We start from the raw sequence: 16,982 nt of genomic DNA, 5'->3' as shown, positions 1-16,982 counted from the left end.
CCTACCAATGCAGGGGATACGGGTCTGATCCCTGGTCCTGGCATCCCCCAGGTCGCCGAGCAGCTAAGCCCGTGTGCCACAACCTGTTAAGCCTGTGCTCTAGAGCCCTGGAACCACAACTTCTGAGCCCACACACTGCAACTACTGAAACCTGAGCACCCGAGAGCCTGCGCCCTACAACAAAGAAGCCACCGCAATGAGTCCCTGCACCGCCACTAGAGAGGAGGCCCCGCCTGCTACAGCTAGAGAAGAGCCTACACAGCAATGACTATGCAGCACAGCCGAAAGTCAACAAATAAAGTTCTTAAAAAAAAAATCCAAGTGATTCTGGCCTTCTCTTCTAACACATTTCTGTTCGTTTTAACGTAAAAAATATTTTTAAGTTAGGCAAAGGAATTAGGTTGGTTGGTAGTTATTGCCTCAAATTTTCTGCACAGTTATTTCTCCAAAAAAGCACACTATATTTATCTTACGGCTTGAAGCAAGCCCCTGGTACAAAACCGTGTGGAAAACAGACTAGGAATTATCAGAAATGTAAGGATAAACTCATCAGAGCAGAAGTTCTACATTAATCTTCAGCCACTGATCTAGTGTTCAAGGTGAGTTTTTAAAAAAAATCCAGCTCAATATTGTAAAATTTGTTACAGTTCAGTGTGTTACATCATTCCCCTCTTTCCCCATCTCTGAAACCAGATTATTCTGACTTTCCTGGCTTCACCATTTTCCCAGTTACTCTCAGGAAGCACACCAGCTTCTCTCTCTTTCTTGTCCCCCCCTAGATATTTTAGCTAAACATTTTAATCTTTCTCCACAGAATCCACATTAAACATGTAATTCTTTTTCTCACTGCCTTTTTTTTTTTTCCCATTAATGTTCTGCTGTCAGCTGTTCTGTTTTTTTTTGTTATTAGTTGTTGCCTGGACCATCACTTGGTTTGTGGACAGGTTTCCTCCATGCATTTTCTTTTGCCTTTCATTTAGCCTATGTATACAGTTCCTTCATTTTTCTCATGATCAAATACAAAATTAAATATTTTCAAGACAGGCCTTTCCCACCATATTATGTTGACCTTCCTTTCCAACCTAATCTTTTCCTACTCTCTACATGGTCCATATACTACGGCCAAACTGAACTGTCCACTCCTCGCGGAGAACTCTCAAGCTTTTTTACCTCCTAACCTCAGCATCAACTATTCCCACTGCGTCCCACTATTGTGTCCATTTTCAGAGCCTGTTTGAAAGGCTTTCGCCAGCATAAATCATTAAATGAGCATTTCAACCGAAGGTATAGGATTTCTTTCTTCTTTTGTTTATTCATTCATGGAATAAATATTTATCAACTATCTAATATGTATCAAATGAGAAAAGTCCTGGGAATTTAACAATGACCTGGGACAGAATTGGAACCCACCCTAATGGGGGTTTTAATCTAACATAAGAGAAAGCTTGATAACTTTTTTCAAGTGTCATGGGTTTTACAATACTCTGTGCAGCATGTTTAAAAGAGTATAACTTAAGCTGAGAGTCAGGTATGGCTTCTCTGAGGTGAGGTACAGAAAGAGATCTGGAAAATGAAGATGTAGCTAGGCAGAGTGGGAGGGGATTGAAGAAATTTGGGGACATGACAGTGTTCTAGGCAGAGCAAACAGCACACGCAAAAGCCATGAAGTAGGAATGGGCATGGCATATTTGAAGAACTGAGAAAAGGCCAGTTCGAATAGCCAGATGGATGTAACATGAACCATGGGACAGGGGAAACTGAGACATTAGCTGATTCATATCTGTTCTTAAGTCTTCTTTTGTCTTTATGTCACTTTTTCATATTTCTACCTCAGTTAAGAGAGACTCACTCATGGAACAATGGCTAAAGCTCTGCCTCTTTGCTAGTCCTAGTCATAGTTCAAGTATCATGCGACCTGCACTTTGGAGAGCTAACCTACCATGAGCTGGAGTCTAGTCCTAAGTAGTACAGGTTAAGAATCTCAAGTTGACTCACTAACTAAAACTTGCTTATTAATCAAAGTAATATGGTTTATGTATTATAATAATGTGAATTTATCCAGTTATTATTTTGAATCAATAGGATGTATTCATATCAAAGAGATTTTACTGTACTAGCATACTATATATAGTAATTGCCTTCTGCTCTTCCCTAAGAGCTTATTGGACACCTTCTTACATGAGGGGCTCATCTTCCAGTGTCATAACTTTTTGCCTTTTCATACTGGTCATGGGATTCTGGTGGCAAGATTACTGGCGTTGTTTGCCATTGCCTCTTCCAGGGGTTCACGTTTTGTCAGAACTCTCCACTGTGACCTTTGCGTCTTGGCTGGCCCTGCACTGCATGGCTCATAGCTTCATTGATTTATTCAAGCCCCTTCCTCAGGACAAGGCTGTGACCCACGAAAGGAACAGAACCAGAAGGTGCACCCCTTCCTTGGTAGGGTATGATCCAGAATTTTCATGTATCACCTTTAGCCAGAGCTTAGTCAATTGGTCACATGTAGCTGGAAAATATACTGGAGCATGTGGTCTGTAGCTGAAACTTGTAAGATTTTACTACTAAAGGAATTGGACTTTTGAAGGACAGCCAATAATCTTAGTCACTGTCCCCTTTTATCAGGAAAGTAAATGTTCTTTGGGCACCTTCATTCCTCCTTTACCTCCCAGCAAATTTCTGCTTAGGCCGGAACTGGGTCATATGGTCACCTCTAGAGACAAGGAAGCTGAAGAAACAGGAAACAGGTTTTACATGATTGGTTTGACCAAAGGCTCCCAAAGTTTCTTGGTTCACAGCTCCCTTGGGATCTCAGTAGATATTTTCATGGTGCCAAGTGAAAGTCACTCAGTTGTGTCTGACTCTTTGCGACCCCATGGACTACTTAGTCCATGGAATTCTCCAGTCCATGGAATTCTCCAGGCCAGAATACTGGAGTGGGTAGCCTTTCCCTTTTCTGGGGGATCTTCCCAACCCAGAGGTCAAATCCAGGTATCCCGCATTGCAGGCAGATTCTTTACCAGCTGAGCCACCAGGGAAGCCCAAGAATACTGTGGTGGGTAACCTACCCCTTTTCCAGCATATCTTCCCAACCCAGGAATTGAACCAGAGTCTCTGTATTGCAGGTGGATTTTTTACCAACTAAGCTATCAGGGAAGCCCCAAGAAATACATAATAGTTCCATTTACAACTTCGTATAGCCATTTGAATAAATTATGCACATAAATTGAAAGAACAATAATAGCCATGTGTTATTAATGAGAATTCTGTATTGGGTACTCCATAACTTCTCAAACACTGGAATCACACTCGACATTGCCATTTCTCATTCTACATGCATTTCATGCCATACTTTCTTTTTCAGTCAGCAACCACTGAAAATCCAGTTTTGCGGTGATATGGCATAGTCTAAAGGTATGTGGTAATCTCATGTGAAACCTGCACCTTAAGCTAGTAGTGCGTGCTGCCCAACAGATACGGAGCTCCACTGTGTTTCCCTTGAAAATGAAAATATGCTATGGCCCCCAGTGAGTTTACTCCAGCGTCCTTGGAACCTGGGCATACAGTTTGGGAATCACAGGTTTAAACTAATCATGACCCATTATGTGAAGCTGGACATATTGCTCCCCATGCAAGAATCAGTTTTCTTTTAGAGAAAAAGAAGGGATAGTGGAAACTGTTTAGGAAACTAACAATTGCTTCCTCAATCTGCCCCAGCCCGACTATGTACTCTTTTAGAAGAGAGGCTATGACTGCTTTTAACTGCTGTTTTGTGTTTAGCACAGTTTTTCTACTTAGAAGGAGCTCAATGCACATTTATTAAATGAATGGAGAAATAAAGACCATGTGGTTAACAGTATGGTTGATTCTATTAACCACAGAATGCCAGAGTTTAGGAAATTTGTTCCCTATACAATGAGTCTCTATGTGAATTCAAGGGCATGGACTTTGGCTTCCTTATTTCTTAGAGCTCAGAGTCCAATAGTGATTTGGCATATTGTAGGTGATAGAGAGTTTTGGTTGGATGAATGAGGGCATGTCTCAGTGAGAGCTGATTCTGTCTGCAAAACCATTAAGAAGGCGTTTCATTACACTGATAATGAAAATGCTTATTAGTGAGCTCTCAATATAGATGCCCATGCTGACTGCCAAGAAAGAAAAATATCCACTCCATCTTATCACTATGGATCTAAGGCTTTCTTTTATTACCACAGTCACCACTAGAAAAACTGACAAAAAAGAGAAAAGCAGAACTTTTTTGAGATAGGAGAAGGACTTTTTCTGCAGTGGTTTTACATTGTCAGCAGCTAAACTGTTTCACAATTAAGGATCATTATAAAGACTAGAAAGTGACTTTTTACACAAAAGCCATGAAGCTTTATAAGTATGACAGCTATTTGAGCAAAATTTGTCTTTCTCCTCTTATCTTCTCAGCTCAAATTTATTTTTCTGTATTTTCGTGTTTTTGCAGCAGAGGAAGCCATTGATGCTTTTTGCCCTCAGTTTCCCTCATAATAAAATGTATAATTCTATGACACTCTATAGAAGAATGTGCATGCACTGGCATGTTAGAGTTATGTCTACATCTAAAAATTGCCTATGGTTATCTTGCGTTTCTAGTAGTATATTTAGAAAGTTATTTATGTATGTGTCTCTATCACTAAGTCAAAAGTGTTTGGGTCTATATCCTTTTCATTTTTGATCTGGGGCTTCCCTTGTGGCTTAGACTGTAAAGAATCCACCTGCAATGCAGGAAATCTGGGTTTAATCCCTGGGTTGGGAAGATCCCTTGGATAAGGGAATGGCAACCCTTTTTAATTAGAAGAATGTTGTGCTGCTATTTAGTCACTAAGTCAGTCTGACTCTTGCAATTCCACTGTCTATGGGAATTTCCAGGCAAGGATATTGCAGTGGGTTGCCATTTCAGGATCAAACCCACATCTCCTGCATTGGCAGGCAGTTTCTTTACCATTGAACCACCTGGGAAGACGTAATAGAAAAGCATTAGCAAACAAACAAAAGAATAAATAAATAAAATATTCAGAGGAGCCTGGTGGACTATACAGCCCATGGGACCACAAAAGAGTCAGACATGACTTAGGGACTAAACAGCAGTGCAATATTCCCTTCTACAAGGGATCTTCCCAACCCAGGGATCGAACCCAGGTCTCCTGCATTGCAGGTGGATTCTTTACCACCTGAGCCACCAGGGAAACCCATTTTAAAGTATGTTAATTAATTATTTATTTCATAGTAAAAACACAAGATTTGGTATCCAACATTGAAGATAATTATATTTTTCCATTTACAAAGCAATGAAAGTAAGTTCTGATTTTCCTTAGTTTATAGGAATACTGAAGGAATTAAAGTAGAGATGATTTTGGCTCTCACAAAATAAACACACAGTGAGTACTTAACAAAACACTGCAAGGGAACATTTCATGCAAAGATGAGCTCAATAAAGGACAGAAATGGTATGGACCTAACAAAAGCAGAAGATATTGAGAAGAGGTGGCAAGAATACACAGAAGAACTATACAAAAAGGATCTTCACGACCCAGATAATCACAATGATATGATTATTCACCTAGAGCCAGACATCCTAGAATGCGAAGTCAAGTGGGCCTTAGAAAGCATCACCATGAACAAAGCTAGTGGACATGATGGAATTCCAGTTGAGCTATTTCAAATTCTAAAAGATGATGCTGTGAAAGTGCTGCACTCATTATGCCAGCAAATTTGGAAAACCCAGCAGTGGTCACAGGACTGGAAATGGTCAGTTTTCATTCCAATCCCAAAGAAAGGCAATCCCAAAGAATGCTCAAACTACCGCACAATTGCACTCATTTCACACACTAGTAAAGTAATGCTCAAAATTCTCCAAGCCAGGCTTCAACAGTATGTGAACTGTGAACTTCCAGATGTTCAATCTGGTTTTAGAAAAGTGAGAGGAACCAGAGATCAAATTGCCAACATCTGTTGGATCACCGAAAAAGCAAGGGAGTTATAGAAAAAAATCTATTTCTGCTTTACTGACTATGCCAAAGCCTTTGACTCTGTGGATAACCACAAACTGTGGAGAATTCTTCAAGAGATGGGAACGTCAGTCCACCTGACCTGCCTCCTGAGAAGTATGTATGCAGGTCAGGAAGCAACTGTTAGAGCTGGACATGGAACAACAGACTGGTTCCAACTCAGGAAAGGAGTATGTCAAGGGTGTATATTGTCACCATGCATATTTAACTTATATGCAGAATACACCATGAGAAACAGTGAGCTGGATGAAGCACAAGCTGGAATCAAGATTGCTGGGAGAAATATCAATAAAATCAGATATGCAGATGACACCACCCTTATGGCAGAAAGCAAAGAAAAACTAAGGAGCCTCTTGATGAAAGTGAAAGAGGACGGTGAAAAAGTTGGCTTAAAGCTCAACATTCAGAAAAGTAAAATCATGGCATCTGGTCCCATCACTTCATGGCAAATAGATGGGAAAACAGGGGAAATAGTGACAGACTTTATTTTGCGGGGCTCCAAAATCACTGCAGATGGTGACTGAAGCCATGAAATTAAAAGACACTTGCTCCTTGGAAGAGAAATTATGACCAACCTAGATAGCATATTAAAAAGCAGAGACATTACTTTGCTAACAAAGGTCTGTCTAGTCAAGGCTATGGTTTTTCCAGTAGTCATGTATGGATGTGAGAGTTGGACTATAAAGAAAGCTGAGTGCCAAAGAACTGATGCTTTTGAACCATGTTGTTGGAGAAGACTCATGAGAGTCCCTTGGTCTGAAAGGAGACCCAGTCAGTCTATCCTAAAGGAAATCAGTCCTGGATGTTCATTGGAAGGACTGATGAAGCTGAAACTCCAGTACTTTGGCCACCTCATGCAAAGAGCTGACTCTTTGAAAAGACCCTGATGCTGGGAAAGATTGAGGGCAGGAGGAGAAGGGGAGGACAGAGGATGAGGTGGTTGGATGGCATCACCGACTCAATGGACATGAGTTTGAGTAAACTCTGGGAATTGGTAATGGACAGGGAGACCTAGAGTGCTGCAGTCCATGGGGTTGCAAGGAGTCAGACATGACTGAGCGACTAAACTGAACTGAACTGAGCATTTACTAGATGTAGCTCAGTGTCCAGGCATCAGACTCATGTTGTGGTTAATTTTATATTCCTAAACTTATATTTTAAATGCATTTAAAGAATTTTTTTCAGAACACAAATGAAATACATGTGCTGGCTGCAAACAATTAAATCCTTAGAAAAATATTTAACAAAAATATCAGAGATGACTTCTGTTGATAGTGCAAAGTAATTCCTACAATTTTTTTCTGTGGATTTATACATGCATGATATTGTCACAGAAACAGTAGTAATATTTTTACAATTTTGAAGGGCAACTGTATGAATGAAATTGAATTGTACTGTGCACCCTATTTTGCAATTTCTTTTTTTTTTTCATGTAGTGTATCTAAACTTTCAAGTGTAAAAGATCTTTCAACTAGTAAATATAAATTTCCCTCATTCTGTGTAATTGCTAGATCTTGCATTTAGATATTCATAGAACCCTGTACTCTTACTTTGAATTACTTATTATAGTGATAATTTGAATTATTATTTATAAAATTGTAGTTTTTTTCCTGTCTCCCTAAGCAAGTTTTACATTCCATGCCTAACACACAGTATCTGAAATATACACACATAATGTCAATAGATGCTATGAATGAATGCATGAATGAGTTAATGGTGGGCTTCTGACCCAGGACTCTCTTTACAAAACCTGTACTGTTGCTACATTTCATGCTGCCTCCCCTTTGTGGTTTTTGTAAATGTTTTGAGAATTTTCGTATTCTCGTTATTTATGCTTACATTATTTTTAGCTTTGTTTAGTATGTTGTATGGAGAAGGAAATGGCAACCCACTCCAGTGTTCTTGCCTGGAGAATCCCAGGGATGGAGGAGCCTGGTGGGCTGCCGTCTATGGGGTCGCACAGAGTTGGACACGACTGAAGTGATGCAGCAGCAGCAGCAGCAGCAGCAGTATGTTGTAGGTCAATGTGCAGACAGAGAAATAAGCATTTTAGATATTCAGAAGTATAGGAATAATAATTACACAATGATAAACCTAATCATCATTTTAAACCACTAAAGTCACTGAAGCTTGTGTGTGTGTGCTAAGTCACTTCAGTCCTGTCCAGCTCTTTGTGACCTATGAACTGTAGCCTGCCAGGCTCCTCTGTCCATGGGGTTCTCCAGGCAAGAATACTGGAGTGGGTTGCGGTGCCCTCCTCCAGGGGATCCTCTGGACCGAGACTGAACCCGCCTCTCTTTCCTCTTCTGCATTGCAAGCGGGTTCTTTACCACCAGAGCCACCTGGGAAGCCCCCATTGGAGCTTACTACTTTTCAGAATTAAAAAGACAATAATAAACATTCACAAAGCAACTTTCTTTCACTTTTCTGACATATTTCTTGGGCCAGTCTCTTTAGTCATTCAAGAAGAAAAAGTTTCTAAACTAAAATAGTTATATAAATTAAATGATAAATGGCAGAGACTGATAGTTATCTCCCAATAGTAGTTCCCAGAGTTGTAGAAGGTCAGATTTGTGACCATTTGCAATGGACATTTTATTTCCAGCTTGCAACCAGGCATGGCCCGCAGCATACAAATGGAAGTGTCTTTGGCAGTTTTTTAATTGATTAACTAATTAATTACTGGCTGCACTGGGTCTTCTTGCTGTACGCGGGCTTTCTCTAGTTGCAGAGGGCAGGGGTTAACTAGCTCTCTAGTTGTGGGGCACAGGTTTCTCATTGCAGTGACAGAGCAGTCTCTTAAGTTTACGGACTTCAGGAGTTGCAGCATGCAGGCTCAATAGTTGTGGCTTTCTGGCTTTAGAGCGCAAGCCCAGCAGTTTAGGCACATAGCCTGCGGCATGTAGAATTTTCCTGGAGCAGGGATGGAACCCATGTCCCCTGGGTTGGCAGGCAGATTCTTTATCCACTGCACCACCGGGGGAGTTCCTCTTGTGGCAGTTTTCATGAACATTCTTCAGGAGAGAGCAAGATGTAGGCCTCTCTGCTCTTGTCCTCTGAGCCTTTCCCTGTTGCTCCACTGGAATGTGATGCTGCCCTCTCAGACCATGAGGTTGAAGCCCTGCAGTTCAGAATATCAAGATGAATGACTCCTGAATTCTTGGTAGTTTGGGTCACAATGCCAGTCATGAAACACTTCCTGGAGTTTTCTATGGGACAAAAACAAATTTCTCTCTTTATTAAGCTATTGTTTCTGTCGTTTACTCCCAAAGCTAATCTAAGCTAATACAGATGTTGAATCTGGAATTTCTAAGAAAGTCCCAATTTTATGGCTTGTTATTTGCCATATATAAAGAGCCCCTACCAAAAGCATTTCACCAAAGGAGGTATATGTGGCATTACTCCTTATTTATTAAAAAAAAAAAAAAAAATGAGGGCTAGAAAAGTTTCAGTTCAGATTCCAGATCCATTGTGCTTCATAAGGGACTGCAGTTATATGCTAACTGACAAATAATAGAATAGAATACAAGGTCGATAATGGCATGTCCTTATACAGCTCTGTTATTTGTTTCACGATATTAATCTCATCTAATCCCTCAGAACCACTCATAAAGTAGGTGCATAGATGATAAAACTGAACCCCAGAAAGCGTCATCTGTACAAGGTAACAGGTCTACAGAGTGCACTAGTTTCCTGGGTTTTAGTTCTTTATGCTTTTTATCATATCATTTATCAATCTTGTCAAGCCTCATCATAAAGTTTATTATTTTGCATTTTATTAGCCAAGTTTAATAAATGACCTATTTCATCTTCATTGCAGACTATAGAATGTCCTTTCACATCCATATCTGCACAACTGAGAGGAGAGCATGAGCATCAGAAAAGATTTTTGTATATTAGTAAGGTACTGTTTCTCTCTTCCTCTAGGAAGAAGGAGATATTGGAAGAAAGAGTAAATAAAGATTATATCTGATCTAAAACACTCTCTTGGTTCAAGAAAACAGTAGTACCAATTACCTATACTCTTGACCTAGCTAATGTGTAAAGATGTATCATTTCCGATTTTCAAAAAAAAAATCAAGGAATCCTTTAATTGACCAAAGCAATATGAGTCTGATTGAAAAATCCACATGCAAAAAGAAAAAAAAAGAAAAATCCACATGCATAAGAAAAACTCAGTTGCTGATTGCAGCTTCATAGTTAGGTCAAGCTGAATTTTTTAGTGTGTAGTTTGCATCTGGGTTCATGCCCCAGTGAACTTAAATTTCAGTATTAATTCAGTTTCCTGACACAACCTTAGTGAACAATATTTTGCTCCACTTCCTATGTAATTGTTTAGGTAACTGCTCCATATTGCTTTTGCTATAGCCTTAGATTATCAGAAGGATAATCTATGTTTTAAAATAATATGACCTGTACCACTTTCTCCAATGCACTTTAAAAAGAAACCATTTTTGGGGGGTCTCTAATAGTTTCTTTTTAAATTTGTCTGATTTTCTTATTGCATAGTTTGCTCCTTTTTGCTTGTGTGGAATAGGGACTGAATGTTGATTACTGCAAGCTTGGATTCCTTCCAGGCATTAATTCTGGGACAAGTTCTCAGTCTGTTGGCACCAAAACCTACCTCTTGCGCTGTCCTACCCTTTCCTACCCACAGTATAACATAACACCCACTCTTTTCCCACCATGTAATAGGAAGGATGGGAGCTCTTTTAAAAATATCTGTAAATTTAAGCATTCATAGACCTCTGGGTAAATATAAATAAGGCCCAGGGAATTTATTAAGGATAATAAAACTAGTTGCTGTATTATTTTTTTTAAAGGAGATATTTTAAACCACTTCCTGGCAGTTCCATCATTAGTGTTGCCTCTAACTGAATGTTCTTTAATAGCCAACTCTTATACAATTTCCTTTTCCTTTTTAACAGCGTGTAACATTTTACTTAAATGACTTTTTCTGGTATAAATTGCATTTGCTTTTCAGAGGATTGGGAGATGTAACTATTGTAGCCCCCCGCTCTTTTGCTACATCCCACTATTGATTTGAGAGTTCAGATTCCTAGTGTTTTCACTTTCATATTTCCAAGCTATGATAACCTGAGTGTGGTAAACTTTGAAATGAAAGTTTGAAGTCCTGAATGTTACCAGATAAACTTTGACTTATCAGTGACCTCTACATTTTTCATTAGTAAAATATATATGTAATAACTAGTAGCTAATTGGTCTATATGTTTGTTTGGGCTTGTCTAACTAAAATCAGAGAAACAGTAATTAAGTTCTAGTAATTAATGCTAAAAGAATTACAAAAGAAGGGATTTTCATCATTTAATTGGCTTGGATTAAAAAAAAAGGAAGAACTATTCATGTGATAATGTTACAAAAACATTATCACATGAATAGTTTAAAAAAACCAGCAGCCTTTTCACTATTATATTTTTTCCGAAATGTACCTCCAGAATTACACTGATTTTTCAACAATTCAAAGAAAGTAGGCAAAGTAAAATCATAATTATATTTAATTTGTTAAAAACCAAAAGTAAAGTATCCTTTTTTATGAACTCTTGATTCTTTCACTCCCTTGCAGACCCAACTTCATTAGGTATAAAAGCTCCTGCAATTATTTCATAATCCAACAGTTTCTACCTTCTCTGAACTGTTACATACCTCATGTGTCTTATAACACTCATTTTAATCCTTCCTTATATACAGTGTTGAAATTATTCTCTAAAATTTTTAAAAAATGGTTTCCATACTCTAAAGTGAATTTTAATTTTTTGGGAAAAAAACACTGTACAGTATCATTTACTCACAAACTTTTATCTATTAACACAGAATAAATTTCAATAGATAAACTATGACTTAACTAGCTCTATAGCTCCTTTGCACTGGAATGTATAAACACAGTTGTTGGGGGCAATTTATATTAGTCTGTGAAGTAAATAAGAAAGTTATGATCAGTATCTCAAAATACTATTTATACTATAATAGTATATTATTTCCTTCAAAAACAAATTTTGTCTTGACAAGCATAACATTCCATGTAATCTACTGTAGATCCAAAGCATAAGAATCTTTGAATTATGGAGAGGCAGATAATAACTAAAGCGTTACAATCTTAATATTTTGCATTTTATAATGTTCTATATTTTTCAAAATGTTTTCTTGTATCTCATGGAGGTAGACACAAAACATACTTCAGTGCTACAATGTATCATTTAATAATGAATATTAGGTTTTAGTTAAAATTCTTTAAGAGACCATATAGAATGGTGGAAATTTAGAATCAAAATGCCTGAGTTTAAATCCTGGTTCTGATACTTACAAGTTGTGTGACCTTTGTCAAATTGTTTAACCTCTCTATATCTCATCTATAAAATATATATAATTATAAAATTGGTTGTAATAATTGAATTAATACATAAAACACTTAGAATCATGCTTAGAACTTAAATATAATTAAATAAGTATTTTCTTTTCATTACTATTTGGGAAAAATTTTTAATGTTTTATAGGAGGGAGTGACAAAGGATGAGATGGTTGGATGGCATCACCAATTCAGTGGACATGAACTTGGGCAAACTCCAGGGGATGGTGAAGGACAGGGAAGCCTGACGTGTTATATTCCATGTGATCGCAAAGAGTTGGACATGACTTGCAACTGAACAAGAACAACATTTCTAAAACAGCTGAATTCAGATTCTTTACTATAAATTTTATATAAAAATAGATCAGCTGTTGTTGATAAAATGATTTCATTTCTCTAACTACAATGTGAGAAACATAGTTTTAATCACAGTACCTTAAGCTTTTCTATAAATTATTCCTCACCAAGCATATGGGACAATTTTTACTATATAGTTCACTTTCTATAGCTGTATAAATGTTTACTGGAATGTAGTCAAATTTGATCTCTTGTTTTCCTTGCTAAACTGTCTTGGGCAAGATTTTATTTGTCAATTGAAACCTATAGAAGTAAATATATACATATGTGTGTGTATATATACATACCTATATGTACACATGTGTATATACCATATATATATATATATATACTATCATAAAAAAGATATGAAAGGTATATATATATATATACACACACATATATATATATATACCATCATCGAAAAGATATGAAATCTCTCCAGTGCCACAATTCCTCCCAAAATTATCCTTATAATCCCATTCTCCAGAGGTTTGTTACATATTCTCCATGGTTTTTATATAAGCATGTGATATGTCCATATGCATGCATACATGATAATTTTTTCCCATAAAATAAGGATTATGCCATTTGTAATAGGCTTTATGGTCTCTTATGTTTTTTTTTCTTAATATATCACATACATCTTACTATGTTAATCCATATAGATTTACCCTCGTTCTTTCCTTTTCATTTTTTGGTTAAATTCAGAAGAATGTAAAGACATATACAATTGTGTATATAAATAAATATATGCATAGTGAGCATCCAGACATCCACTTCTCAGCTTGAGAACAAGAACATTGCCAGTACATTGGAAATCCTATCAGTTCAGTTCAGTTCAGTCGCTCAGTTGTGTCTAATTCTTTGCGACACCATGAACTGCAGCATGCCAGGCCTCTGTGTCCATCACAAACTCCCGGAGTCCACCCAAACCCATGACCATTGAGTCGGTGATGCCTTCCAACCATCTCATCCTCTGTCGTCCGCTTCTCCTCCTGCCCTCAATCTTTCCCAGCATCAGGGTATTTTCAAAGAGTCAGCTCTTTTTATCAGGTGGCCAAAGTATTGGAGTTTTAGCTTCAACATCAGCCTTTCCAATGAACACCCAGGACTGATCTCCTTTAGGATAGACTGGTTGGGTCTCCTTGCAGTCCAAGGGACTCTCAAGAGTCTTCTCCAGCACCACAGTTCAAAAACATCAATTCTTTGGTGCTCAGCTTTCTTTATAGTCCAACTCTCACATCCATACATGACTACTGGAAAAACCATTACCTTGACTAGATGGACCTTTGTTGGCAAAGTAATGTCTCTGCTTTTTAATATGCTATCTAGGTTGGTCATAACTTTCCTTCCAAGGAGTAAGCATCTTTTAATTTCATGGCTCCCGTCACCATCTGCAGTGATTTTGAAGCCCCCCAAAATAAAGTCTGTCACTCTTTCCACTGTTTCCTCATCTATTTGCCATGAAGTGATGAGACCGGATGCCATGATCTTAGCTTTCTGAATGTTGAGCTGTAAGCCAACTTTTCACTCTCCTCTTTCACTTTCATCAAGAGACTCTTTAGTTCTTCTTCACTTTCTGCCATAAGGGTGGTGTCATCTGCATATCTGAGGTTATTGATATTCTCCCGGCAATACTGATTCCAGCTTGTGCTTCCTCCAGCCCAGTGTTTCTCATGATGTACTCTGCATATAAGTTAAATAAGCAGGGTGACAATATACAACCTTGACATACTCCTTTCCTGAGTTGAAACCAGTCTTTTGTTCCATGTCCAGCTCTAACAGTTGCTTCCTGACCTGCATACAATTTTCTCAAGAGGCATGTCAGGTGGTCTGGTATTCCCATCTCTTTCAGAATTTTCCACAGTTTATTGTGATCCACACAGTCATAGGCTTTGGCATAGTCAATAAAGCAGAAATAGATATTTTTCTGAAATTCGCTTGCTTTTTCGATGATCCAGCAGATGTTGGCAATTTGATCTCTGGTTCCTCTGCCTTTTCTAAAACCAGCTTGAACATCTGGAAGTTCATGGTTCACGTGTTGCTGAAGCCTTACTTGGAGAATTTTAAGCATCACTTTACTAGCATGTGAGATGAGTGCAATTGTGCGGTAGTTTGAGCATTCTTTGGGATTGCCTTTCTTAGGGATTGGAATGAAAACTGACATTTTCCAGTCCTGTGGCCACTGCTGAGTCTTCCAAAGTTGCTGGCATATTGAGTGCAGCACCTTTATAGCATCATCTTTCAGGATTTGAAATAGCTCAACTAGAATTCCATTACCTCCACTAGCTTTGTTCATAGTGATACTTCCTAAGGCCCACTTGACTTCACATTCCAGGATGTCTGGCTCTAGGTGAGTGGTCACATCATCGTGATTATCTGGGTCATGAAGATATTTTTTGTACAGTTCTTCTGTGTATTCTTGCCACCTCTTCTTAATATCTTCTGCTTCTGTTAGGTCCATATCATTTCTGTCCTTTATTTTACCTTTTAAATTTATGCATTATATATCTTTGAGAAGCAAAAAATCTCTCTTATTGGTAGCCTGTAGATAGAACAGATACTCTGTTATTTGAATTTTTAAAATTTCTAACTTGACTAAAATTTTATTTTGGCCTACTATCTATAGAAAAAAGAAAGTATAACATTTTGAGAAATAGAAAAAAATTTGATTTATACTTTCTTGAGAATATAATACTCTTGAAGGTAGTTTTTAAAAATGTTTAATATATTTAATGTTTTTACTATGTTAGAAAAGAAGTGTAGTCTCTATTTTTTTTACCCTCTGCTAATTGTATTCTGTTTGTTATTTAGTTCATATGCATGAAATAACTAAACCTTGGCAAGGGTTTTTAGCTGGGCTCAGCTTTTTGTAAGCCAAACAGTTTTGAAAGAGGATGGGCATTCTTTAGTTCCAAAATGTTGACTCTGGATTCAGCAGCTACTAAGTAATAATAGACTACCCACTGACTTAAAGGTCAGAATCATAGAATGATTAGAACATCATGATTATGTGAAGAAAAAACATTGCATCATTTAGTGCCAAGTTTGGATTAGATTGTGTTCTGTGACCTACTTTTCTTAGATTCATTTGGTCTCTATGAATAAAACATGTACCAGTAATCTCTGGAAAGTACTGGTCATTATTTAAAATTTGAAGGATTTAAAGAAATCATATACTATTGAATCTTACCTTCCTGGCAATACTAACGATGGTTAATTTGTCAAAAACTATATGATAAAAAGAATGGGAAGCCTCAGAAGAACATTATAGTGTACAAAAACTAAGACAAATAATTTTACTGGAAGCCTTGATGTAGTCAAGTACTATAAACTTCACTAGTACTTATACAGGTTACTGGTTATACAGGTTATACTGGTTGTGTTATTTTCTGTGTGTATACATATACATATATATGCACACAAAATATAATACATATACATAAAATAACAAGTGAATATGCAGTTCAAATGCATAAAATTTATCTTTTTAGGATACAATTCAGTGGTTTTTAGTATATTCACAGTTGTACACCCTCACTAGTATTTAATTTCAGAACACTTTCATCACCCCAGAAAGAGACCCTGTACCATTAACAGTCACTCCCCAAAGCTGATTCTCTGATACAAGCCTCTGAATAGACTGACCAAGAAAGAGAGAAGACACAAATGCAGGTTTTAAAGGGATAGGAAGAGGATATCATTATCCTTATTATTATTATGAATAACTTTGTCAATAAATTTGAAAATTTAGATGGAATGGGCAAATGTCTAGGAAAACATAATTTGCTAAAAGTAAAGAAAGAAAAAATATGGAAATCTGAAGAATCTTGTAACTGATACAGAAAATGAATCCCTCATTTCTGTCAGTGGTAATATCATTTATCTAATACCAAGCCAGAAATAAAGGGTGAGACTGCCTCCAGCCTGTGTATTGCCTTTGTAGAAATTAGAAAAAGGCACTGTTTCCAAGGGTACATGCCAGGGGACAGGATTTTGTGAACTAAGTGTTGGATGTCAGCTCCCATGTGCCCTTGTCAGCTCGGCACACTTACTGAACATGCTGTCCAACTGTATGTGGCAGCCTGGCCTTGGCCTTCTCCCTTTTTTCTCCCTCCCCCACTTAGATTCAGTTAATTTACAAATACTGCCAAGTGCCTCCAAAGTATATCTTGCAACTGCTCTCTTCTTTTCCACTCCTTCCACCTAAGCCTGGCCACCATCATGTCCCACCTTGACTCCTTTCC

The 16,982-nt window shown here is 37.7% G+C and overlaps 1 protein-coding gene across 1 annotated transcript in view; it reads left to right on the top strand.

Moving 5' to 3' along the window:
• Positions 1-16,982, top strand: part of LOC136145980 (uncharacterized) — a 122,287-nt gene that overhangs the window by 60,086 nt on the left and 45,219 nt on the right. The window lies entirely within an intron of this gene.

Source organism: Muntiacus reevesi, chromosome 1 (genome assembly GCF_963930625.1).
Source record: "Muntiacus reevesi chromosome 1, mMunRee1.1, whole genome shotgun sequence".
NCBI classification, from domain to species: domain Eukaryota; kingdom Metazoa; phylum Chordata; class Mammalia; order Artiodactyla; family Cervidae; genus Muntiacus; species Muntiacus reevesi.
The sequence above is the reverse complement of the archived record's forward strand: the minus strand, read 5'-3'. Positions and strand labels throughout refer to the sequence as shown.